This window comes from Hemitrygon akajei, chromosome 4 (genome assembly GCF_048418815.1).
Source record: "Hemitrygon akajei chromosome 4, sHemAka1.3, whole genome shotgun sequence".
Lineage (NCBI taxonomy): Eukaryota > Metazoa > Chordata > Chondrichthyes > Myliobatiformes > Dasyatidae > Hemitrygon > Hemitrygon akajei.
Genome location: NC_133127.1, coordinates 7,986,573 through 8,013,500, shown reverse-complemented (window position 1 = coordinate 8,013,500; position 26,928 = coordinate 7,986,573). Strand labels below are relative to the sequence as shown.

At 43.3% G+C, this 26,928-nt stretch overlaps 1 long non-coding RNA gene across 1 annotated transcript in view; it reads left to right on the top strand.

The window, feature by feature from the left end:
• Positions 1-24,639, top strand: part of LOC140725873 (uncharacterized) — a 38,345-nt gene extending 13,706 nt beyond the window's left edge. The window contains exons 2-3 of the long non-coding RNA XR_012098494.1: positions 4,670-4,907; positions 24,357-24,639. This is a non-coding gene — a long non-coding RNA (uncharacterized lncRNA). The remainder of the gene's footprint in view (positions 1-4,669; positions 4,908-24,356) is intronic.
• The last annotated feature ends 2,289 nt before the right edge of the window (positions 24,640-26,928 follow it).

The following is a 26,928-nucleotide window of genomic DNA, read 5'->3' as shown; positions in this document are numbered from 1 at the left end:
TGCCTGTTCCTATCCCTTGCCTCCGTCGGGCAGCTCCGGCCGGTGGGCCGTGGCCCGACGGGGGTTCTGCCCCCTCCTTCTCTTCCGCCCGAACTCTGGGATAGTGCCCGCACCCGCCTAGGGGTCCGCGTCATGTCCAGGCCTCCCGTGTTTCTGCCTGGGAGGCGCTCCTACCCGGGATACATGTGGCCCGCCCAGGAAGGGCTCTCCACTAGCCTATCGCCACCTAGACCTGTCTGTCTGTCTGCCTGCCTGAACCTCGAGGACCTGCCTGCCCGAACCCAGGGACCTGTCTACCTGCCTGCCTGAACCCTGAACCCCGGGGACTTGTCTGCCTGCCTGCCTGAACCCGGGGACCTGCCTGCCTGAACCCTGAACCTGGGGACCTGCCTGCCTGAACCCTGAACCTGGGGACCTGCCTGCCTGAACCTGGACCTCAGGAGCCGCTCTGCTCTGCCTGCCTGAACTCTATCTGCCTGAACCCCAGCTCTACCCTTAAGTGCCATGGCATCCCCATCCTGTCCTCCCCCTCGTACTTCAGTGCCTGTGTCCTGCATTTGGGTCCATCCGGCCCCTCTTGACAAAGACTCCTAGCAGGGTGGAGGATGAGAGAGATCTTGGGGTCTGTGTGGATAGGACACTCAAAGCAGCTGCGCAGTGAGACAATGTTGTTAAGGAGGCGAATGGAGTGATGGCCTTCCTCAACTGTGGGATCGAGTTCAAGTGCCGAGAGGTAATGTTGAAGCTATATAAAACCTTAGTTAGACCACACTTGGAATACTGTGTTCAGTTCTGGTCACCTCATTACAGGAAGGGTATGGATACTACAGAGAGGGTGCAGAAGAGATCTACAAGGATGTTGCCTGGACTGGAGAGCATACCTTATGAAAGTAGTTTGAGTGAATGGCCTTTTCTTGGAGTGACAGAGAATGAGAGGTAACCTGATAGAGGTAAGATAATTAGAGGCATTGACCATGGGATAGCCAGAGACTTTTTCCCAGGGCTGAAATGGCTAACATGGGGGGGCGGGGGGTGTATAGTATTAAGGTGATTGGAAGTAGGTACGGGGGGATGTCAGGGGTACGTTTTTCACACAAAGAGTGGTGGGTGTGTGGAATGCACTGCCAACTACGGTGATAGAGGCGGATACAATAGAGTCCTTTAAGAGACTCTCAGATAGGTACCTGGAACTTAGAAAAATAGAAGGCTATATGGTAGGGAAATTCTAGGCAGCTTCTAGAATAGGTGACATGGTCGGCACAACATCGTGAGCTGAAGGGCCTGTAATGTGCTGTAGGTTTCTATATTGTATGTTCATCTGCAGAGTACCTTGTCTTGAGGATACAGGTTCAAGACAACATTTCTGTCCTGGTTCTTATAACCATATAACAATTACAGCATGGAAACAGGCCATCTCGGCCCTTCTAGTCCGTGCCGAATGCTTACTCTCACCTAGTCCCACCGACCTGCACTCAGCCCATAACCCTCCATTCCTTTCCTGTCCATATACCTATCCAATTTTACTTTAAATGACAAAATCGAACCTGCCTCTACCACTTCTACTGGAAGCTCATTCCACACAGCTACCACTCTCTGAGTAAGGAAATTCCCCCTCGTGTTACCCTTAAACTTTTGCCCCCTAACTCTCAACTCATGTCCTCTTGTTTGAATCTCCCTTACTCTCAATGGAAAAAGCCTATCCACATCAACTCTATCTATCCCCCTCATAATTTTAAATACCTCTATCAAGTCCCCCCTCAACCTTTTACGCTTCAAAGAATAAAGACCTAACTTGTTCAACCTTTCCCTGTAACTTAGGTGCTGAAACCCAGGTAAAATTCTTGCAAATCTTCTCTGTACTCTCTCTATTTTGTTGACATCTTTCCTATAATTTGGTGACCAGAACTGTACACAATACTCCAAATTAGGCCTTACCGATGCCTTGTACAATTTTAACATTACATCCGAATTCCTATACTCAATGCTCTGATTTATAAAGGCCAACATACCAAAAGCTTTCTTCACCACTCTATCTACATGAGATTCCACCTTCAGGGAACTATTCACCATTATTCCTAGCTCACTCTGTTCTACTGTATTCTTCAATGCCCTACCATTTACCATGTATGTCCTATTTTGATTATTTCTACCAAAATGTAGCACCTCACACTTATCAGCTTTAAACTCCATCTGCCATCTTTCAGCCCACTCTTCTAACTGGCCTAAATCTCTCTGCAAGCTTTGAAAACCTACTTCATTAGCCACAACACCACCTACCTTAGTATCATCTGCATACTTACTAATCCAATTTACCACCCCATCATCCAGATCATTAATGCATATGACAAACAACATTGGACCCAGTACCCATACCTGAGGCACACCACTAGTCACCGGCCTCCAACCTTACAAACAGTTATCCACCACTACTCTCTGGCTTCTCCCATCCAGCCACTGTTGAATCCATTTCACTACGTTGATATTAAAACCTAACGATTGAACACTTCCTAACTAACCTTACATGTCGAACCTTGTCAAAGGCCTTACTGAAGTCCATATAGACAACATCCACTGCTTTACCCTCGTCAACTTTCCTCGTAACCGCTTCAAAAAATTCAATAAGATTTGTCAAACATGATCTTCCACGCACAAATCCATGCTGACTGTTCCTAATCGGACCCTGTCTATCCAGATAATTATATATACCATCTCTAAGTTTATATTCTTGTTTATATTTTCAAAGTACTTGCTCCACCTTTTTTATATTGCAGAGATAGGTGTGAAAAGGAGAGCTGAACATGCAGCACTTCATAAGTAATGAGCAGTGTTTGCCACAATTAAAGCATAGGGAAGCAATAGGTCATGCTCAAATGGAAATATTCCTTGTACACTTACTTGACTGAAAGCTTTTTTTTTCTCTTACTTCTGGATTTTCTTTTGCACTTCCCCTTGAGCAAATGGCCCATTTGAATCGGACAGGTTATGTGGTTTGTTGATCCTTTCTAATGAGAGAGGTGAAAGTGGCTCAGGGAAAACTGCTCTTCTCAATTTATCTTCCCTATTGAAATGCATGTGGTCGCAGGATAAAAATTCAAACCCCACATAGACAGCACCTGAGGTCAGGACTGAACCCAGCTTGCTGAAACTGTGAGGTAGTAACTCTTTTAACTGGGTTACTGCTCCACCCCTCCTCAGAGGATTCCTTTGCACTAGCTTTTGTCTGTCCTTTATGTGAAATTCTGTATCAACTATTTAATGCTTATAGACAGTCCTCTATGTTATTTACCTATAGTAATCTCAGTCTTAATAGAGTCATGGAAACCATTGCATTGAAACAGGCCCTTTGGCCCTTCTAGTCCATGCTGAACTATTAATGTGCTTAATCTCATTTACCTGCACCTGGACCAAAGCCCTTCAACCCCTTCCATCAATATACCAATCCAAATTTCTCTTAAATGTTGAAATCAAACACCAAATCCACTGGCAGCTCGATCTAACCTTTCACAACCCTCTGAGTGAAGGAATTTCCCCTTATGTTCCCCTTAAACATTTCTCCTTTCACCCTCAACCCATGACCTTTAGTTGTAGTCTCACCGAACCTCAGTGGAAAAAGCCTATCTATACCCCTCATAAGTTTGGACACTTCCATCACATCTCCCCTCATTTTCCTACGCAAGATTTTTCTTTGAAGTCAAATTACATGTCACAAATTTGAGTGTTATGAACACCTGTGGGAGTCAACAAGCAGAGTTAAGAAACTTCCCCAAGAAGAAGCAGGAAATCATGTGAATTAATGAACGTGCCTTTTGGATGCAGTTTTAGAGCAACATTGACAGATGTTCTGAGAACAAATTGTCCATCTATCTTCTGAGTCAGAAACCGATGCTAAAGGCAGAGAGAAAAACAATGAAAAAAATAATGAGGTAGATTATGAAATTGTCTTTGTTCCTCTGGGAACTGATTTTGAAACCTGCCTAGACTAATGGGATAAATATCTTCTTTCTCCCCTTCAAATGAATTAAATATCTCCAACCCTGTTTTTGAGCATGTAAAAGTTGGCAGCCCAACAAGAAAAAAAACAAAGAAAATGTACAAAATTGGCAGCAAATTGTTATAGGTGATTAACAAAAATGGAATTAGGAATAGAATATGCATGTTGGTGCAATGGGACATTGGAAAATGGATGAAGCTTTATTCTCCCTCTGGCTGTGCCAGACTTGATTAGTGCATTTTCAATCATGCCTGAAAGGTATGTCATTCCCCTGTATTGACAACGAAGCTTCATCAGCAAACAAAATAATGAGAAATGAATATAAATTTAGAGGACTCACAAAAGGTAATTGGTTACACAGGTCAAGATATATGCTGATTTTATTTAGCTTGAAAGAGTGTAATAAACCCACTGTACACAAAAGATCTATTGCTTTCCATTAAAGACAAGAAAGTAGATCTTACAGATATAGGAATCTTATTAATTTTTAATATTCATTCTGGAGCCAAGGGAAATGCTGGCAAGTCAAGCATTTTATTGCCTCAACCCCGATCCCTTTAGAAATTAATGGTGAGCTGCCTTTTTGATCTGTCCATGTGGTGAAGGAATTCTTGATTTATGAACATTCCAAGAATTTGACCCAATGACAATGAGCAAATGTTGATTTTTTTTTTCTAGGTCAGGATAAGTAGTGACTTGGATGTGCAGCGAAGAGGGCTGTCAGGTTGGGTTGAACCAAGGGTTCCTACGGCAGAGTTCCATATCTTTGACCTGTAGACTACCAGGAGAGGCATAGACCAGGTGGACCCAAGTGCAGAGGAAACCAAAGGCAAGGATGGAATCGAAAGAAGAATCTTTACTTGATGATTGTCTTGTGGAGAATGCAGGCTAGAACCTAAGGATCACCACACACAAGGTAGGTAAACTCAGGACTGAACAAAGATGAACAAAGCAGAGGGGAAGTAAATAGAGAAACAAAACAAAGCACAGGTGCACAGGTAACGAATACAAGACACAGGTGACAATAATCAACTAATACTCCGGGAGGAGAAGCCTCAGAGCTTGGAGGACTCTGGTGCTCCCTCGTGATCAGACTGAAGCATAACAGGATGTGTCATGTACCTGCTGCCATTCTCCATTTAAGGTGATAGCACATACAAGTCTGGGATGCTGTGTTCTCCACATAGTAGGTGGAAAATGGTTGAAAGTGTGCCTACAACTTCTCAAAAATCTGCTAATGAATAAAGCTCCAGGCAAGGAGTTTATATTAGCAAAATTTGTACCTGTAAGTTAAATTTTATTCTGGAACTCTTGCTGTTTGAAGATGTTTCACTTTGCAATGTGGACTTTTTAGTGACTGTGCTATAGTCTGAATTCTGCTATTGTTATTAGCTTCACTTCTCTGAAAATCATCACCTTGTCATGGTAGATAGTCTGGTGAGTTCCTGAGATCCCAAGAGCTGTGCTGCCTGGAGCTTATCTCCTGTTAGGGTCACTGACAACGGTAAGGTCAAGTGGGAAGATCCAGACGAAGAGTAATCCAACTAGTGCCTCATTGGGTGATCTGGAAAAAGATGATGGCACACCGCAACAGCAGTGACGGCAGAGGTAGGCTGCAACAGTGAGGGGGTCCCCTGTCATCTTACATTCCACATCACTGGATTCTGACCCTGATCCTCAAGGACCGTGAGGTGGCTGCCTGTGCATTAGCCTGCCCACGTTGTACAAAGTCATGCACGTGTGTTCTCCATTGAGGGAACAACTCCTCAGGAGAACATCATTCTCGACCTGAGTGATCACACTATTGGCTTCCATATTCAGACCTGTTTTTGCCTGAAACTTTGACTGTCCAATGAAACTGACTGCGATTCAAAGCAAGCTTTGACATAAATATTTGTACTAATTCAGGCCAAAAGTTAGTGTGCTCTAATATGCAGAAGGAAAGAATAGTGTGGCAAGCTGGATAAATCTATACAATTAAAAATGTGGACACGTACAATATTGTACTATATTTAGATGCATTACTCAGGGGTGAAATTCACAGGCTCTGTGGCTGAGCTATTAAATGTGTATTCTCAGCATTGTAACGCTGGGCTGCGAAGCTGTACTGACAGTTCACTTATATCTGACTGAAAATATATTGGTGAGAATAGTGTGTGAACAATCCGTTTGCTCGATCCTCACTATTGCCATGGGCTGCAACAACAGACTAATCCCGCCACATATCCTTGCTGTTCCTGGGCAGCTGAATGGGGAAATCGTACATTAGTTTATAATTTTGATGGGGGATTGTATCACTGGACTGTGAAAATGGCGTCTGAATCAATTTACCCATCCACCCCATCACCATGACCTCTTCCTTGGAGCCTGTAATGACTCACCTATTTCCATTGCCTGCTTCATGATATCGTATACGTGAGCATTCTGTGAAATAGGATTGTGAGGGAAGTTCATGACAGAAAGCCCTGCAAAATGGTCTCAGGCAGAACTGCTGGCAGTGCATGCTATTTGCAGCAACTCATTTCATTTAAAAAGCAGAGCTTCGAGCAAGTTTCCTCTGAGTTGAGCAATCCACAGCAGGGGTGCGTGAAAAGACTTACTTTTTAATCAGAGCGGCGATCAGGACTTTGAAGGCAGTGTTACACCGCAGTGTTTCTGACTTGCAGAGAGACCAATCAGCAGGAGGGATTCATTGGAAAGGGCCGATAAGAATAACCCAAGTGCAAGTGGAGCGGCCATTCCTTTGGAGTGTGCCAGTCCTTGGAGTGGCTTTGGCTCATCAGGCTTTGGCGGGATCGGGCACGGGTGAGGTAGATTGTTTTGTAAGTTGCTGTCTCTCTGTCTCATTTGTCACAGCATGGTGGTCGGTGAGAGTGGCTCCAGAGGCAGTGCTCTGTACCATGCGTGGGATGTGGGAATTCGGGGAGACATCCTGTCTGCCAGATAAACAGGTGCTCTGAGCTGCAGCTCCTGAGGGAATGTATTCTGGAGCTGGAGCTGCAGCTCGATGACCTTCGACATATGGGAGAATGAGGAGGTGATAGACAGGAGCTACAGGGAGTAGTCACCCCTAGACTGCAGGAGACAGGTAACTGAGCAATTGTCAGGAGAACGGGAGGAGATGCACAGCGAGTGCAGAGTACACCTGTGGCCGTTTCTCTCAATAGTAAGTATATAACCTTAGGTTGTCCCCTAAATAGTATCTATCAGGGGGAGCCACAGTGACCAGGTCTCTGACACCAAGACTGGTGCTGTGGCTCAGAAAAGCAGAGAGGTAGAGAGGACCACAGTACTGATTGGATGTTCCTTAGTCAAAGGAACAGAGACAAGGTTCTGTGGATGTGATAGAGACATCTTGATGTTATATTTCCTCTCTGATGCCAAGATCTGGGATGACTCCAATTGTGTCCATGGCATTCTCAAGGATGAGGGTGAAGAGCCAGAATTGATGGTACATATTGGCACCAATGACAAAGGTAGACAAGGTGAGGAGGTCCTGAAGAGAGATTTTAGGGAGCTCAGTGCACAGCTGAAAAACAGGACCTCCAGGGTAGTAATTTCTGGATTGCTGCCTGTACCATGTGCCAATCAGGGAAAGAATAGAATGATTTGACAGGTGAATGCGTGGCTGAGGAACTGGTGCAGGGGACAAGGGTTCAGATTTATGGATTTCTTCTGGGGAAGGTATAATCTGTACAAAAGGGACGGGTTATCTGAACCAGAAGGGTTCCAACATCCTTGCGGGCAGGTTGGCTAAAGTTGCTTGGGTGGGTATAAACTAGTTTGGCAGGGGTTGGGAACTGGAGTGATAGTGCTGAAGATGGGGTAGTTGGGTTACGAACAAAGGCAATGTGTAGTGAGGCTCCTAGCAAGGAGAGGCTGATGTTAGAGGACAATCACAGTAAACAGGATGAGTTGCAATGGAAAAGATGGACAAAATCAAAAAAGATGAATACAGGACTAAAGGTGCTAATTTTGAATGCATGCAGTGTACAGAATAAGATCAATGAGCTGGTGGCATAGTTACAGATTGGCAAGTATGATGTTGTAGACATCGCTGAATCATGGCTGGAAAGAAAAAGAGTATAGCTGGGAGCTTAATGTCCAAGGATATACATTGTATTGAAAGGATAGGCAGGAAGGCAGAGTGGGTGGTGTGGCTCTGTTGATAAAAAATTAAATCACATCATTAGAAAGAGGTGACATAGGATCAGAAGGTGTTGAATCATTATGGATAGAGCTAAGGAACTGCAAGGGTAAAAAGACCCTGTTGTAAATTATATACTAACACCCAAACAGTAGAATGGATGTGGTCTACAAGTTGCACTGGGAGATACAAAATGCATGCTAAAAGGGCAATGTTACAATACTCATAGGGGATTTCAATGTACAGGTAGATTGGGAAAATCAGATTGGTGCTGGATTGCAAGACGGGAAATTCCTTGAATGCTTACAAGATGGCATTTTAGAGCAACTCATGGTTGAGCCCACTAGGGGGATCAGATATTCTGCACTGGGTGTGATGCAATGAATCAGAATTGATTAGAGAGCTCAAGGTAAAAAAAAAAATCTTAGGGGAAAGAGATCATAATATGATTGAATTCACCCTGAAATTTGAGAAGGAGAAGCTGAAGTCAGTATTACCATGGAGTAAAGAAAATTACAGAGGCCTGACAGAGGAGTTGCCCAGAATTGTTTGGAAAAGTACACAGGCAGGGATGATGACAGCGCAGCAATAGCTGGAATTTCTGGAAGCAATTCGGAAGGCACAGAATGTATACATTCCAAAGAAGAAGTATTCTAAAGGCAAGATGACACAACCATGGCTAGTGAAGGAAGTCAATGCTAACATAAAAGCCAAAGTGAGAGCATATGACAGAGCAAAAATTTGTCAGAAATTAGGGGATTGAAAGCTTTTAAATACCAACAGAAGGCAACTAAAGAGTCATTAAGTAGATAAAGATGGAATATGAAAGTCAGCTAGCCAATAATATTAAAGAGGAACCAAAAGTCTCTTCAGATATTAAGTGTAAAAGAGAAGCAAGATTAGATTTTGGACCGCTGGAAAATGATGCTGGAGAGGTAGTAATGGGGCTACAAGGAAATGGAAGATGCTGTGCGTGAGTATTTAGCACCAGTCTTCACTGTGGAAGACATTAGTAGTTTGGTGGAAGTTCCAGGTGGTAGGGGTCATGATGTATGTGAAGTTATTATTACTAGAGAGAAGGTTCTTGGGAAACTGAAAGCTCTGAAGGTAGATAAGTCACCTGGACTAGATGGTGTACACCCCAGGGTTCTGAAAGTGGTGGCTGAAGAGACTGGAGACATAAATAATGGTCTTTCAAGAATAACTAGATTCTGGAATGGTTCTGAAAGACTGGAAAATTGTAAATGTCACTCCACACTTCAAGAAGTGAGAGAGACAAAAGAAAGGACATTATAGGCTAGTTAGTCTGACCTCAGTCTTTGGGAAGATATTGGAGTTGATTATTAAGGACATGGTTTTGGGATTCTTGGAGGCACGTGATCAGATAGGCCATAATCAGCATGGTTTACTCAAGGAAAATCTTGCCTGTCAAATCTTTTGGAATTCTTTGAGAAATTAACAAGTAGGATAGGCAAGAGAGAGTTGGTTGATGTTGTGTACTTGGATTTTCAGAAGGCCTTTGACAAGGTGCCACACATGAGGCTCTTTAACAAGATGGTTTTATGAGAAAGATTCTAGCATGGATAAAGCAGTGGCTGATTGGCAGGAGGCAAAGAGTGGGAATAAAGGGAACCTTTTCTGGTTGGCTGTCCACACTGGTGTTCCACAGGGGTCTGTGTTAGTATTGATTCTTTTTACATTAAATGTCAATGATTTGGATGATGGAATTGAAGGCTTTGTTGCAAAGTTTGCAGATGATCTGAAGATAGGTGGAGTGATCGGTAGTTCTGAGGAAATAGGGAGGCTACAGAAGGACTTAGACAGATTAGGAGATTGAGCAAAGAAATGGCAGTTGAAATATAGTGTCCGGAAGTGTATGGTCATGCAGTTTGGGAGAAGAAATAAAAATGTTGACTAATTTCTAAATGGAGAGTCGATACTAAAATTTGAAACACAAAGGGTTTTGGGAGTCCTGGTGCAGAATTCCCTGAGAGTTAATTTGCACGTTGAGACTGTGGTGAGGAAGGCAAATGCGATGTTAGCTTTCATTTCAAGAGGACTAGAATTTCTTCAGGTAAGATGTTGCCGTGTATCCAGGCAGTGTCCTCTCCAGGGCCAATGGAAGGTACATTTTTCCTTGTTAAATGTGTTTTTATACATAGTAAGACTATTCTTTACTCCAATAACTACTTGTACAGCAGGTCCATTGCATCAGTGAGCTGCTCATTGTTCAGAGTAGTGTCATAAGAGCCGGCCGATGGTTTGGATAGGGTGTGTCGGCCCGTTGGGTGGGGGAGGTCAAATCACCTTGTTGGGCCAGGGAAGCTGAATCGGACTGTTGGGCTGGGGATGTTGAATCAGGCCATTGGGACTGGGTGGGCCGAGAATGTTGAATCTGGCTGTTGGGTTGTCGGGCCGTCGTGTCACTGGAGGAGCTGGACTGGGTTTGGAAAAGCTGACCTGGGTGGAAAGCATGCTGCTGCCTGCTACTCGGAGGGACTGGAGTTGGTGCAAAGGCGGCGCGCGGTGAAACCATGAGCGACCTTCTTAGATGTTTCTTTTGCAATTGCAAGATCCTGTTGGACATAGGTTACTGCAGGCCTGCTTCTTTTGTTTTGTGATGAGACAGGTGGCGAGGCAGCAGTATCACCTCGATTGTAGCGAGGACTAGGCTCGAGTCCTCAGGTTTGCATTGTAGCATGGTGTCCAGGCTTGGTTGAGGGTGGCCTCTCCCATCATTGATGCCCTCTAGTGGTGCATCGGTGGAATTGCACTTTGGATAGCCAGGAACCATCAACCTGTGGGACTTGTCGCTCAGAATATTCGTTTTCTTATATGACTATGTTCTTTCTCGTTACCTTGAATGTGCATGTACGTTTTTGTACCTTGGCTCCAGAGGAACACTGTCTCATTCGGCTGTATCCATGTATGGTTTGAATGACAATTAAACTTTATTTGATTTGATTTGAATACAAAAGCGAGGATGTAATATTGAGACTTCATAAAACACTGTTGAGGCCTCACTTGGAGGGTTATGTGCAGTTGTGGGCCCTTATCATAGAACATAGAACTCAATGGGATGAATGACCTACTTCTGCTCCTAAATCTTATGATCTAACGTGGAACATAGAAAATCTACAGAAGATCTCAGGGCTTTCAGCCCACAATGCTGTGCCGACCATGTAACCTACTCTAGAAGCTGCCCAGAATTTCCCTACTGCATAGCCCTCTATTTTTCTGAGGGGTGACCTAATTGAAACCTATTGAATGGTGTTAAGGCCTTGATAGTGTGCATGTGGAAAGGTTGCTTCCTATGGTGGGAGAGTCTAAGGCCAGAGGACACCGCCTCAAAATAGAGAGATGAGGAGGAATTTCTTCAGCCCGAGAGTGGTGAATCTGCAGAATTCATTGCCACAGGCAGCCATGGAGATCAGGTCTTTATGTATAGTTAAGGCAGAAGTTGATTGATTCTTGATATCAGGACGTGAAGGGTTATGGGGGAAGACAGGACATTGGGGCTGAGAGGGAAAATGGATCAGCCATGATGAAATGGCGGAGCAGACTCAATGGGCCAAATGGCCTCATTCTGCTTCTACACCTTATAGTCTTAAGATCTAATTCAAAAGGTCACCACCTTTTGAGAGTGCGTGTTTAGGCTCCTGTACCTCCTTCCTGATGGTAATAATGAGAAGAGTGCATGTCTTGGGTGGTGACTGTCCTTAATAATGGGTGACACCTTGAGGTACCACTCTTTGCGGATGCTTGATGTTGGAGAGATTTGTGCCCATGATGGAGCTGGCTGAGTCTGTAACCTACTGTAGCCTCTTTCGATTCTGTGCATTGAAGCCTCCATACTGCAGACAGACAGAGCCCTCTGTCACGCCTTGTACATGTCAACTGTTCTGCTCATCGGATTGTTTCACCTTGCGACTGTTGAGCTTCAGTTTATGAAACTACTGAGTATGCAAATGAAACCCTGCAGAGTTTAATAATACCTTTGCTTTGAAGAAGATGGTAAAGACAATCTGAAGATGATTCGTTTGCAGAGAAGGAATGTGCAGAAGCATGCACATCAAAGTTCAAAATTCAACGTAAGTCAAAGTGCATGAGATGTGCCAATCAAGGACCCATCAATTTCTGCCTTAAATACATCCAAAGACCTCGCCTCCTCAGCTGCCTGTGGTAACAAATTCCACAAATTCACTACCCTCTGCCTAAATTACTCTGCGTCTCGGTTTTAAATGGAGAACCCTCTGTAACCCCCTGGGTCGCTGTGGTAAACTATGTGTATACCTGTCTGGACACGCCCCTCTGCTGACTGCTCCTGTGGCTCCTCCCACAGACCCCTGTATAAAGGCGATTGGGGCACTGCTCCTCCCTCGGTCTTCGACATGGTCGTGCTCCCTTTTCGCTGTTAATAAAAGCCTATTGTTCACTTCCAGTCTCCTAGAGTTATTGATGGTGCATCAGTTGCCTCAGGCTCGCTCAGCTCGTTCTCGTCTAGGGGGAGCAGCCTTCGGCCCCGCCAAACTGGGTAATCAGCTGGTGTGGATGCTGTGTGATGTCCCCGCCTCGCCCAAAAACAGACGGTACACCATATGCGATTAAATGATAACAATTTATAAAGATTACTATAACTAAGTGATTAATAATGATACAGTATATATGAAGGAAAAGAAAATAAAGAAAAGGCGCCAAACTTATCAAAGTCCAAACCACTTCGTGCACAACCGTTGGAGCTCAATTACTGAAGTCTTCCGGCCACCATTCGATCCCCTCCGAACCCCTCGACTCGCAGCTCAAGACCACTCGAAGTGGTCAACCAAGCAAATCTATCCTCGTCTCCTCTCCTCGTCGAACATCCTGGCCTCGGACCCCCACTTGGGGTCCGTTCCTCGCCCAGCTTACAGCATCGCATCCTCTCTCTCTCTCCCCCTCACGCCGACTCTCCAAAATGCCCGTCGACAGTCGCTTACAGACTCAGAAGAAAGAACAATATTAATCCCAATTGGTTAACAAAGGAATACAATTCTCGTTATCAGTAAATTTTAACCCAAACAAGCTTCCAGCACTCTCTCATAACAAAGAAGCATTCCTAATTTTAACAAAACAAAGAAGCCATCTTGATTAACATACGCAGTAACAAAGAAAAAGAAGAAACCACCTTTACATCTCTATCCGGAGTCTCTTATCCAAGACTCCCCCAGCATGGGAAACATCCTTTCCACATCTACTCTGTCTAGGAGATGCTATTGCCAATCCGAACTGAGTGGCTACTGCAAGTGAAGAAATCCAGGATCCAATTGCACAAGGAGGTATTGAGGCCAACATCTTGAATCTTATTGGTTAGCTTTGAGGAGATGATATTATTGAATGCCGAGCAACCATCGATAGAGAACATCCTGATGTATGCAACTTTGCTGTCTAGATGTATCAGGGTAGAGTGAAGAGCCAATGAAATGGCATCTGCTGTGGACTTGTTGTGTCAGCAGGCAAACTGGAGCAGATCCAGGTTGCTTCTCAGGCAGGAGTTGATATGTTTCATCACAAACCTTTCAAAACACTTCATCACTGTGGTTGGGAGTGCTACTAGATGACAGTCATTGAGGCAAGTTATCATGTTCTTCTTAGGCATCAGTAGGCCTGCTTGAAGTAGCTGGGTGCCTCAGTCTGCTGAAGCGAGAGGTTAAAGGTATTGGTGAATACTCCAGCCAGTTGATCAGCAAAGGTTTTTGTGCTCAGCCATGTACCCTATTTGGGTTGGTTGCTTCTGTGGGTTTATCTTCATGAAGGGTGCTCTCATGTCGACCTCAGAGTCTGAAATCACAGTGTCATTGGGGGCTGTAGGATTTTGTGAATATCCCTCTATATTTTGACGGTCTAAGTGAGAGGCGAAGGCATTGAAGGTATCTAGAAGTGAAGCCCTGTTATCCCCAATGTCGCTTGATTTAATTTTGTAAGTGGTAATAGAATTCAAGCCCTGCCACGGCTGTTGAGCATCTGTCACTGATTTGGATTTCAGTCTGGTTTCAAACTGATTCAGTCTGGAGTTGCCACTTTGCCCATGAGAACGTACCTGGACTTCTTGTACTTGCTTGGTCGCCAGAACTGAATGCATCAGGTTTGGCCCTCAGCAGATTGTAGATCTCCAGGTTCATCCAGGCCTTCTGGTTGTGAAAGACTCTGAATGATGTTGTGGGGACATATTCATTTACAACTGTTTTTCTAGAGTCCATGATAACTGCAGTGTTTTCATTACTGTTTATCGCAGTAACCATGGCGTACTCATCTCTAGTAGATATTATAACATAAGATTTGAGGAACATGGGGATGTTTTCTCAAAGCACTCTAAGGACTTGCATTTATTATGTAATATCGTCACAATCGAAAGTAACCTAATTTTGGTTTATCCAATCCGGTGGACAGTCTTATGAATAATTATAAAAGAGACAGCGTTATTGAATTTTCACTAGATGCTCACCTTTGGTGATATTAGTCACAAAGAGCAGCTCCTACTGAGATGAACAGATGCCCCGTTCATGTAGCAATTCCAGACTATCCAGCCCCATGTGGACCTCGGGAAGCTGGGAATCACCGGATGCCTTGGAGCGCTGTGTTCAGACTGTGCAGGGTCACCATAGACGTCACTCTGACAGCTGGCAGGACCTTGCTCAAATTCATCTGCACGCTGGGACGTAAGTCAGCTACTGACTGATGGGGAATAATATATTTCTGGCATTTAACAGCTGTTTGTGGAACGGTAGAGCCGGCAGTCACCTGCAATTACACTTCACTCCAGTCAATCCACAAATCCTTTTGCTGAAGCAGAGTATCATAGAATTATACGAGCTAGCCATCTGGTTCATTGGGCCCTCGTGGGTCTTTCAAAGATTTATCCAGTAATTTCCACTCGCCTGCTCTTTCCTCAGAGCTCTGCAGTTTTCACATCTCAAGAACACATCTTATTCCCTTTAATGTCCTTCTTCAAACAATGGGGTTCCCCCTCCACTACTGATGCTGCTGTCACCCACATTTCCTCCATTTCCTGAACATGCTCACCCCATCTTCCCTCTTGTCCTTAACTACCACCCCATCAGCCTCCACATCCAACACATCATACTCTGGAACTTATGCTATCTCCAAATGGATCCTACCCCTAAACATATCTTTACTTGCTGCCCCCTCCGCTTTCTGCAGGGATCACTCTCTCCATGATTCCCTTGTCCATTCGTCCTTCCTCACTAATCTCCCTCCAGGCACTTACCTCCGCGAGCAGCCTAAGTGCTATATCTACCCATACACCTCCTCCCTCACCTCCATTCAGTGCTCCAAACAAGTCTTCCAGGTGAGACAACATTTCTCCTGTGAATCTGCTGGGGGCATCTAATGCATCCAGTGCTCCTGATGCAGCCTCCTCTACATTGGAGAAACCTGTCGTAAATTGGTGGGCCACTTTGAGCACCTTCGCTCCATCCGCCATAAGCATAACATTCCGGTGACCAGACATTTTAATTCCGATTCCTATTCCCGTTCCAATGCGTCAGTCAATGGCCTCCTCTTGTGCCAAGATGAGGCCACCCCCAGGGTGGAGGAGCAACACCTTATATTCGATCTGGGTACCCTCCAGCCTGATGGCATGGACATCCAAACCGCATGTCACATTTTCCAACAATCTCCAAAACACAATCAAGACAAATAGAAGCAGAAGGTGTAGAAAAAGTGAGATAATTGAAGAGATTGGTTATCTGAAAGATGTCACCTGAGGAGTTGTTATTCACTGGTGCCATCTTGATCAGAAGGTTGTGTGTGTGATGGAGCTGCCTGACTTTACAAGGGTCTGCAGCTGCTTGTGACTCTGCAGTGGAACCTCCCTACCAGATTGTGATTTAACCAGTCTGAATGCTGAGTCTTTGGTGACTCAAACTTCTAACAACGTAGAGCTGCTGGTGTGCCTTCTTCATAATTGGATGAATGTGTTAGGCCCTGGATAGATCCTCTGAGACATTGACACCCAGGAATCTGATGCTCATCACTACCTTTTTGTGGAGAGTTAGGGCTGTGCAGTAATGGCTGTCTTTGCCTACAGTGACCAATTTAAAGAAAACAAATAAATTAAACCTTGCTAAGAGCCTTTCAGTCATTGCATCAGACCTTTGGCTTCCTTAGAATGTCCTTATACCTTTCACTTTTGGCCAACAAGAGGCTTCTGCTCAAGTACCAATATGAATATTAAAATGGCTTTTCTCTCTCATATGTCAGGAAACACAGACAGCTGGAAATGATATCCTGTCACAATTCCTCGAGTTCATCTCAATGTATACCAGTGTCTGATTCCCTCCAATAATGATGTCCTAAATTTGATGACTTATAAACTAGCTTGGGTTTAACAGAATGCAAGCAAACCTGAATATTTATGTCTTATGTGGTATCATCACTGTGCAATGGTCTCTAACACAATGGTTCGTTCTCAAGTGCAGAAAAGATATTCACTGCAGTGTGGTAAGTTCTAGAAGTAGTTTACTACGCATATTGATCTTAATGTGTTCAATAGAAGGTGTGTGACAGCTTCATTCTGATCACTCTGGGACCAAATTAAAATATCTAAAATGATCTGTTTTTCATACCACCAACCTAATGGCATGAACATTGATTTTCTCCAGCTTACAGTAATTCTTTCCTGTCCCCCTTACCTCTTCTCCTCGCCAGCCTATCGCCTCCCCCGACACCCCAACTCCTCTTTCTCCCATGATTCACTCTCCTCTCCTAAAAGTTTCTTTCTTCTCCAGCCCTTTGCTTTTCTGCTTATCACCTCCCAGCTTCTTACTTCATTCCCCCCTCCACCCCGGCCCACCTGGCTTCACTGATCACCTTCTAGTTTGTCCTCCTTCCCCACCCCACCTTATTCTGGCCTCTACCCCCTTCCTTCCCACTCCTAATGAACGATCTCAGCCTGAAACATCAACTGTTCACTAATTTCCAGAGATGCTACCTGACCTGCTGAGTTCCACCAGCAGTTTTTGTGTGTTGCACTGGATTTCCAGGAAATATGGAATGTGTGTATTTTCCATAGTTCTGGTTTCTCAAGCAGTTTGACAAATTTCTATCCATCCAGTAATTGTGAGTACATTTCCAAATCATCTGGGTTGAATGATATCACAGAATGATAACAATAGTGTTAATTAATGATGCTTCTGATTATTTGACATAACGTAGTGGTACATATTAAACTCTTGTGTTGTAGTGGTATAAATCACTTCATTATGACACATTAATAGGGGGCATACACTCAGTGGCCACTTTATTATGTCACTTATGTCAAAATGCTGTTTCCGAATTTCAGTTCGGCATTCGATGCCGTTGTTCCGCAGACCTTGGAGAACAAACTCTTGCTTTTTCATCTAAGTACACCACTATGCAGCTGGGTGTTTGACTTCTTAACCAGTTGATGTACAACAACTCCTCCCTCCTCATCATCCTCAACACAGATGCTCCCCAGGACTGTGTGCTGAGCCCATTGCTGTACGCTCTGCTCACACGTGACTGCATGGCTAAACACTCACATTGTCATGTCCGCCGATGACACAACAGTGCTGGGGCTCATCACCAACAATGATGAGATGCTCTACAGAGAGGAGCTGGAGGAACTCGGGGCCTGGTGCCAGGCTAATAACCTCTTCCTCAATGTCAACAAGACAAAAGAAATGGTTATCAACTTCAGGAGAACTTGCACCAGTCATACCCATCTTTACATTGCGAGCAGTTTCAGACCCCTGGGAGTGCACATCTCACACAAACGCTCAAGGTTCCAGAACACATTCTTCACAGTCAGGAAAGCTCACCGATGCCTCTACCTTTGGAGAAGGCTGAAGAGAGCTAGACTATGCACATCTATACTCATGTCCTTCTACTTTCTCCAAGCTGTAAGGCTGATCAATACCGCCACCCATTAACCCATCCCTCCACACCCCTCTCCACCACTATCTTATCATTTCCTGTCAGAATTACCTTATGTAATGACACTCCTGTACATAGCAACACTTTGTGGACATACAATAAATCAATTTTCCTGTGCCACATCAAATCTGGAGTTACAAGTATTTTGTTATCTTATAATAACTATTTTAAGCCACAGAATATGCAACCTTGGTCTTCTGCTGCTGTAGCCCATCCACTTCAAGGTTCAAAGTGTGTGCATTCAGAGCTGGATCGTGGCAACAAATTCTACAGATTCACCACCCTCTGGCTAAAGAAACTCCTCATCATCTCCGTTCTAAAGGAAAAGCATTCTATTCCAAGGTTGAGCCCTCTGGTCCTAAAGACTGCCCCTACAGGCACCATTAGCTCCACATCCACTCTATCTAGCCTTTTCAATATTTGATCTGTATCAATATGTTCCTCCGTCATTCTTCTAAACTCCAGCAAGTACAGGCCCAGAGCCATCAAATTCTCCTAATGTGTTAACCCTGTCATTCCTGAGATCTTTCACATGAACTTCCTCTGGACCCTCTCCAATTTCATTCAAGATCTAAATTTATTTTATCAGGTTTCAATTGTAAGTCTGTATAGATACACAGGTGGGAAGGGTTTGGAGGGGCGTGACCTGGGTGGAGATTACTGGGACTAAGCAAAAGAAAGGGTTGGCACAGATTAGATGGGCTGAATAGCCTGATTTTCTGCTGTAGTACTCTATGACTCTGACTTTGGGTGTGGTATCACAGGCATGGCTGCAAATTGCTGTTTATTAGAATAACAGTCTTTCTGTCCTTTGTTACACTGAGTAGTTTAACACAAGCAAGAGCCTGGCTAGATTTTTTAGAGGGTAGATCATTAGGGTGCCACAGTAGTGTAGTGGTTAGCGCGGCCCTACTACACCTTAGGGCATCAGAGTTCAGAGCTCAATTCCAGTGTCCTCTGTAAGTTCTTCCTGTGAGCAGATGGGTTTTCTCCAGGTGCTCTGGTTACCTCCCACAGGCCAAAGATGTACTGGTTAGTAGGTTATTTGTAATTTGTCCTGTGATTAAGCTAGGGTTAAATAAGTGGGTGGTCCTTTGGGCCAGAAGGGTCTGTTTCACTCTCTATTGATAAATAAAATAAATAAATAATAGTCAACCATATCAGACATTTATAAAATATTAAAGGTTGTCTATGTTCTTCCCTACAGTTGTGGCTAACCTTCTAGTGCTAGCTGTTTCTAGATTTGTAATAGCAGATTGTAACAAATTAAATTGTTGAGAAATTACTGGCTTTGTGGTCTAGTAGTGAAAATGTACCTGACTTTTAAGTGAGTCCCAGTCAATCGCAGAATCCAGTGGTCTACAAAAAGAAAGCAATGTGATATTCTGACTTGCTCTCTGCAAAGGTTTGTTTGTGTCAGGGCATCACCCCTTTGACTGTTTTAACTGACAGCACATCTCCAGTGGTTCATTAAATGTTTAGTTGGTTCACATTCAACTAAGTTTTCATGCTGTAGTTAATGACTGGTACTGGTGATCTCTGTTCCGTGGAATTTCTGGTAACAGAAGGTTAGTATGGGCATAATGACTGCAAGCAAGTTTTTCACTGTACTTCTACCTCATCATCCTTGTACACATAATAATAATAATAATAATAATAATAATAATAACTTATTTATGGAACACTTTTCATAGAAATGATGTAGTTCAAAGGGCTTTACTATTGAATAAAGCGTAAACATAAAATACAAAATAATGTTAGTTGAAAACATGGTGAAGCAAATAGGTTTTGAGCTGGCGTTTAAAATGAGTCTGCATTCTTCATGTTTTAGGTATTGTGTGACACAGTTTAGGAAAGTAGCTTAAAAAAGCTGACTTGCCAATGTTCCTTAGAGTGAGATTGTTTAAATTTAAGAGGCCTGCGGAGGAAGTAAGTTTGTCAAACTTACTGGAGTTCTTTGAGGAGATAATGAGTGCAGTGGATAGAGGGAAACAGATGGATGTTATTTACTTGGATTTCCAGAAGGTGTTCGATAAGGTGCAACATAAAAGACTTATCCATATGATAAGGATGCATAGATTTGGGGGTGATGAATTAGCAAGGATAGAGGATTAGTTAACCAATAGGAAGCAGAGAGTTGGGATACATGGGTGTTACTGTGCTTGGCAATCCGTGGTGAGCGGTGTGCTGCAAGGGTCAGTGCTGGGCCCACAACTGTTCATGATATACTCGGGGACCGAGTGTAGTGTATCTAAGTTTGCTGATGGTACTAAGTTAAATGGAAAAGCAAATTATGCAAAAGATACGGAGAGTCTGCAGAGAGATATAGATAGGTTAAGTGAGTGGGCAAGGGTCTAGCAGATGGAGTACAATGTTGATAAATGTGAGATCATCCACTTTGGAAGGAAAAATGAAAGAGCAGATTATTATTTAAATGGTAAAAAATTGCAGCATGCTGCTGTGCAGAGGGACTTGGGAGTGCTTGTGCATGAATCACAAAAGGCTGGTTTGCAGGTGCAGCAGGCTATCGAGAAGGCAAATGGAATGTTGGCCTTCTTTGCAAGAAGGATTTGAATTTAAGAGCAGGGAGGTTATGCCACAACTGTACAGTGCACCTGGAGGACTGCGTGTGGCTCAGGTCTCCTTACTGAAGAAGGATATACTAGCTTTGGAGGCGGTGCAGAGGAGATTCACCAGGTTGATTACAGAGTTGAGGGGGTTAGACTATGAGCAGAGATTGAGTTGCCTGGGACTGTACTCGCTGGAATTCAGAAGAATGAAAAAATATCTTATAGGAACATTCTAAATTATGAAAGGGATAGATAACATAGAGGTAGGAGAGTTGTTCCCACTGATAGGTGAGTCTAGAACTAGAGGACAAAGCCTCAAGATTCAAGGGAGTTAGATTTAAGACAGATGAGGAGGAACTGCATTTCCCAGAGGGTGGTGAATCTGTGGAATTCTCTGCCCAATGAAGCAGTGGAGGTTACCTCAGTAAATATACTTAAGACAAGGTTGGATAAAGTTTTGCACAGTAGGGGAATTAAGGGTTATGGGCAAAGCCTCAGAGTAGAGAGATGTCCATTCACAGCAGAGCTGATGATAAGTTTCTTTAGCCAGAGGGTGGTGAATCTGTGGAATTTGTTGCCACAGATGGCTATGGAGGCCAAGTCATTAGGTATATTTAAAGCAGATTTGATAGATTTTTGATTACCCACAGTGTCAAAGTTTCTCGGGAGAAGGCAGAATTAAAGTGGCATCACCAGTAGATAGGGTCAGAATGAAATCTTTTAACACATTTGCCTTCGTAAATCAAAGTGATGAGTACAGGAGATGGAATGTTATGTTGGAAGTTGTATAAGATATTGGTGAGGTCTAATTTGAAGTATTGTGTGCAGTTTTGGTCACCTACCTACAGGACAGATGTAAGTAAGGTTGAAAGAGTACAAGAGAAAATTTATGAGGATGGAGGGCCTGAGTTATAAAGAGAGATTGAATAGATTAGGAATTTATTCCTTGGTATGTAGAAGATTGAGAGATTTCATAGAGGTATACAAAATTATGAAGGGTAAAGATAGAAGGCTTTTCCACTGAGATTGGGTGGGACAATTAACAGAGGTCATGGGATAAATGTGAAAGGTGGTAAGTTTAAGAGGAACATGAGGGGAAGTGTCATCACTCAGAGGGTCATGACAATGTAGAACAAGCTGCCAGCATAAGCGGTGCAAGTGAGTTTGATTTCAACATTTAAGAGAAGCTTGGACAGGTACATGGATGGTAGGGGAATGGAGGGCTGTGGTCTCAGTGCAGGTTGATGGGAGTGGGCAGTTTAACTGGTTCAGCATGGACAAGATGGGCTGAAAGGCCGGTTTCAGTGCTGTACTTATCTATGACTCTATGACTGTAATGGGGTTGAAAGAGATAATAAACCAGCCATGATTGACTAGCAGAGAAGACTCGATGGGCTGAATGGTCTAATTCTGCTCCTATGTCTTATGGTCTTATTTCCCTTCCCTCTGACTTTCCATTTATTGAAGTCCTGACCCTATATGTCTTGGATCAGCTCTACTGAGAGAGCCTCCCTTATATCTGTTATTTTTATTTATTTCTCACCCAGTTGCTTGAGCCTTCTTTTAACAGGTTTTTCTTTTAGACAATGTATACTTTGGCAGATATATTTCCATTAAATGGAAGTCTCTGGGAGAGAGAAGGGTTACATTGATCTTAGAGTGGCTTAAAAGGTTGGCACAACATCATTAGTCAAAGGGCCTAGATTGTTCTATGTCCTTTAACCTCTCATTCTGTGGAGCAGTGATTGACAGCCTGCTGAAAACTACCTGATGGAGAGAAATATTAATAGTAAGTCTCAGTATACAGAGATAGGAGTGAAAAGTTTTGCTTGCTGGCCATCCATACAGCTCACCATGACATCAGTATATTGAGATTGTACAAGGGAAAATAAACAACAATACAGAATATGGCATTAATCTAAACAATCGAGTGAAGTCGAGTTTATTATCTCAGGTCTTAGAACATAAGAAATAGGAGCAGGAATAGATAATCTTGGCTGCCAAGCCTGCTCTGCCGTTCAATAAGATCATGGCTGATCTGACCATGGACTCATCTCCAACTGCCTTTTCCCCATAACCCTTAATTCCCCTACTGTGTAAAAATGTATCTAACCTTGTCTTAAGTATATTTACTGAGGTAGCCTCCACTGACTCCCCCACTTTTGGAAACAGCACCCCCACAACTACTTTGTCCAGGGTTTTCAATATTCAATAGGTTTCAATGAGATCCCTCCTCATTCTTCTAAATTCCAACGAGTATAGGCCCAGAGTCATCAAGTGTTCCTCATATGTTAGCCCTTTTATTACTGAGGTAATTCTCATGAACCTTCTCTGGACCCTCTCCAATGCCAGCACATCTTTTCTTAAATAAGGGGCACAAAACTGCTCCTAATTTAAGCACCGGGCTGAATCGGAAAGGTCAGGTTCAGGCTGAATTGATGTGTTGGGGTTCAAGCATCACAGCATATCAAAGCGACTGAACCCAATGTTTGGATGACGACTTAGATGTGGAGCCAGATTGAAAAGATCAGGGTGTTGGTCTCTGAGGCGAGGGTCCATAAGACCATAAGACATAGGAACAGAATTAGGCCATTCAGCCCATTAAGTCTGCTCTGCCATTCCATTATGGCTAATGCTGGATCCCATTCAACCTCATACACTGGTCTTCTCGCCATATCCGTTAATTCACTGATTGATCAGGAAACGACCAACTTCCACCTTAAATATATGCACAGACTTGGACTCCACCACAGTCTGTGGCAGAGCATTCCACAGATTTACCACTCTTGGCTAAAAAAAAAAATTCTTACTTACCTCTGTTCGAAAGGGTCACCTGTCAATTGTGAGGCTGTGCCCTCTAGTTCTGGATATCACCACCAGGGAAAAATCCTCTCCACATTCACTCTATTGAGGCCATTCAACATTCGGTAGTTTTCAATGAAATCCTCCCCACATTCTTCTAAATTCCAGTCAGTACATGCCCAATGCTGCCAAACGTTCCTCATAAGTTAACCCCTACATTCCCAGGATCATTGCTGTGAACATTCTGTGGATTCTCTTTAACGACATCACATCCTTTCTGAGATATGGGACCCAAAACTGTTGACAATACTTCAAGTGCGGCCTGACTAGTGAATATAAAACCTCAGCATTATCTCTTTGTTTTTATATTCTACTCCCCTTAGAATGAGTGCCAACGTTGCATTTGCCTTCTTTACCGCAGAGTCAATCTGTAAATTTCCCAACACTGTATTCCATCTGCCACTCTTTTGCCCACTCTTCCAACTTGTCTCAGTCCTGCTGCAATCGCATTGCTTCCTCAGAACTACCTACCCCTCCACCTATCTTTGTATCATCCACAAACTTTGCCACAAAGTCATCGATTCCATTATCTAAATCATTGACAAACATTGTGAAAAGCAGCTGTCCCAATACTGACCCCTGAGGAGTCACCAGAAGCCAACTAGAAAAGACCCCTTTTATTCCCACTTACTGCCTCCTGCCTGTCAGCCGTTCTGCTATCCATGCCAGCTCCGCTCCGCGCTGAGCTAAGGGCTCATGGATGGACTCCCATTATGGACTTCGGTTCAGAATGTTACTTGCATGCGTTAATTGTGTGTATTGTTGGATTTTCCTCTGCAAATTGAGGTTTTGACGATCATCTTTAACGTATTCTTTTGTGTTTCTTTGTTAGGCAACGAATCTCAAGGTTGTATAATGAGAAGAGCATCTTTGGACACACAGCACATTGAACCTTGAAGTGGATGGGCTACATCAGTAGAAGACCACAAACATACATTCAGTGGCCATTTTATTAAGTGCACTAGGTGATCACTTTGCGTACTGTAAATCGAAAAGTCTAAGCCTTTCTTGCTGCTGTATTAACAAGGTTAGCATATGTGTTAAGATTCTTCCTGAGTTCCAAAGATGTACAGTTTAGTAGTTTAATTAGTTGTATAGGTGCAGGCTCGTGTGCTGAAAGGACCTGTTATCATGCTGTATCTCTAAATTAATAAAAATAAACTAATTTCCACATTATTGAATGTCTTTCTCTCTCTCTATCTCTATCTTTATCTGTATCTCTCTCATCAAAATGAACTTCTTTTTCAATCTTATTTTAGAAGTAACTTTCTGGGTCTTAAACTGCAAATGATTGATGCCTCCAATTTAAAATCTTCCAATTTTACTCAATTGCATGTCGCGAGCGAGCTCTGGCGCATTTTCTCTGCTAATATCAGTATCAGGTACAGAGGGTGGCACTGAATCTTTTCAAGTTCTCGGTCTTTAGCCACATGTAAGGAGGAAGGGAGAAACATATTTTAAAAGCAGGGTCCTGAGTTATGGGAACTGGACGAAAGAGGAAATGGGGTCCGAGGCAGTCCAGCCATGATCATGTTAAATGGACAGACAAGCTTGAGTAGCCAGGTGACCTATTTCTGCTCCTGTTTACTTGTGGTCTTGTGGGATGGCAGCAGACATGAGAATTAGTCATAGAAATGGAATGGAAAGCATTTGCTTAGCTATGGCTATTAAAGAAGTGAGTGAGCCCAGTTTGATCACTTTTTCAAAGAGCTGGCACAGCAAGATAGAATGAATAGCCTCCTTCAATGCTGCAGAGTTCTATGAATCTATTGTAACAATCCCTGCGGAGCATTGATTTGTCATTCACAGCTAAAGAAAGTGCCTGGGTCAGTGAGGAATAAAAAAGGGGTGACTGAAGGGAAGACGAGATTGAATGGGAGAGGTGACTGAGGGAAGAGGAATGTAAAAAATGGGAGGGGATATGATTAAGGTAGATGTGATGAGAGAGGGAGACAAGGAAAAGAGATTGGGCAGAGCATGCTACTGGCATGTGGTTAGACTGTGAACTTCACTGACATTTATTTTTGGCCAAGAAATTAAGATCGTAGGAGTTTGAGAAACTTGGTATATCACCAAAGACATTTGCAAATTTCTACAGATGTACCATAAAGAGCATTCTAAGTGGTTGTAACACTGTCTGGTAGAGAGGGCACACTGCACAGTACTGAAAAAGCTGCAGAACATTGTAAACTCAGCCAGCTCCATCATGGGCACTAGTCTCCCCAGCATCCAGGACACCTTCAAAAGGCGATGCCTCACAAAGGTGGCATCCATCACTTAGCACCCCCTTCATCCTGGACCTGCCCTCTTTTCATTGCTGCAGGAGCCTGAAGACACACACTCAATATTCCAGGAACACCATCTTCTACTCCGCCATCTGCTTTCTGAATGGACAATGCACCCATGAACAGTAACTCACTATTTTGCTTTGGCTCTCTTTGGCACTACTTACTTAATTTGAAATTTTATAAATATTTCTTATTGTAATTTATTGTTTTTTTTCAATATGATGTATTGCAATGTACTGATGCCACAAAGCAACAAATTGCATGACATATGTCAGTGATATTAAACCTGAGTTTGATTCTGAACCATTGATTTAAATCTGCTCAGTGTCTTGACCTTCACAGCCATCTGTGGTAATGAATTCCACAGATTCACCAGCCTCTGGCTAAAGAAATTTCTCTACATCTCTGATATAAAGGGACATCCTTGTATTCTGAATCTATGTCCTCTGGTCCTCGACTTCCCCACTATAGGAAACATCTTTGCCATGTCCACTTTATCTAGGCCTTTCAATATTTGATAGATTTTCTTGAGATCCATTTCCCTCCTCCATTTTTCTAAATTAAGGCAAGGATAGTTCTTGAAAATAACCTTAAATTAAACACAAGAAGAACATTATGGTCTACCTGTGCAGCAGTAGTTTAGTGCAATTGATCACAGTTATATAATTATGCAGCAGCCATTGAATTTTTCAAACCATTGAATTTTGCCTTAGTGCTGTAATTCTTGCAGGAATATTTATTTACCTGAGAAATAAGCTGGAAAGTTAGTGTGAGCAGACAGCGCATACATCTATTACATTGAAGCTGACTGAAATCTTTATGATTGAAATGATATTAACTGCTGGGTTGAGTCCGCATTTACTGCAGAGACGTAATGCTCCAGATACCGAGTATGTGGATGGCAGATTTATTCCTGCTTCCAATTCTGAGTCCGGTCCTGTGAAAACTTGATGATAACCTTTTACTGATTTTGCTCTTTGACAGTGTTTAGGAGTCTTCTGATTCTTTATGTTGGTGATTTTCTATTGCATTGCAGTCATAACTTAAATGAAATGGAAATCCATTTATCCTGCCGACAATGTGGTGCCTGGACTAAGATGCAACATAAAGACCAGA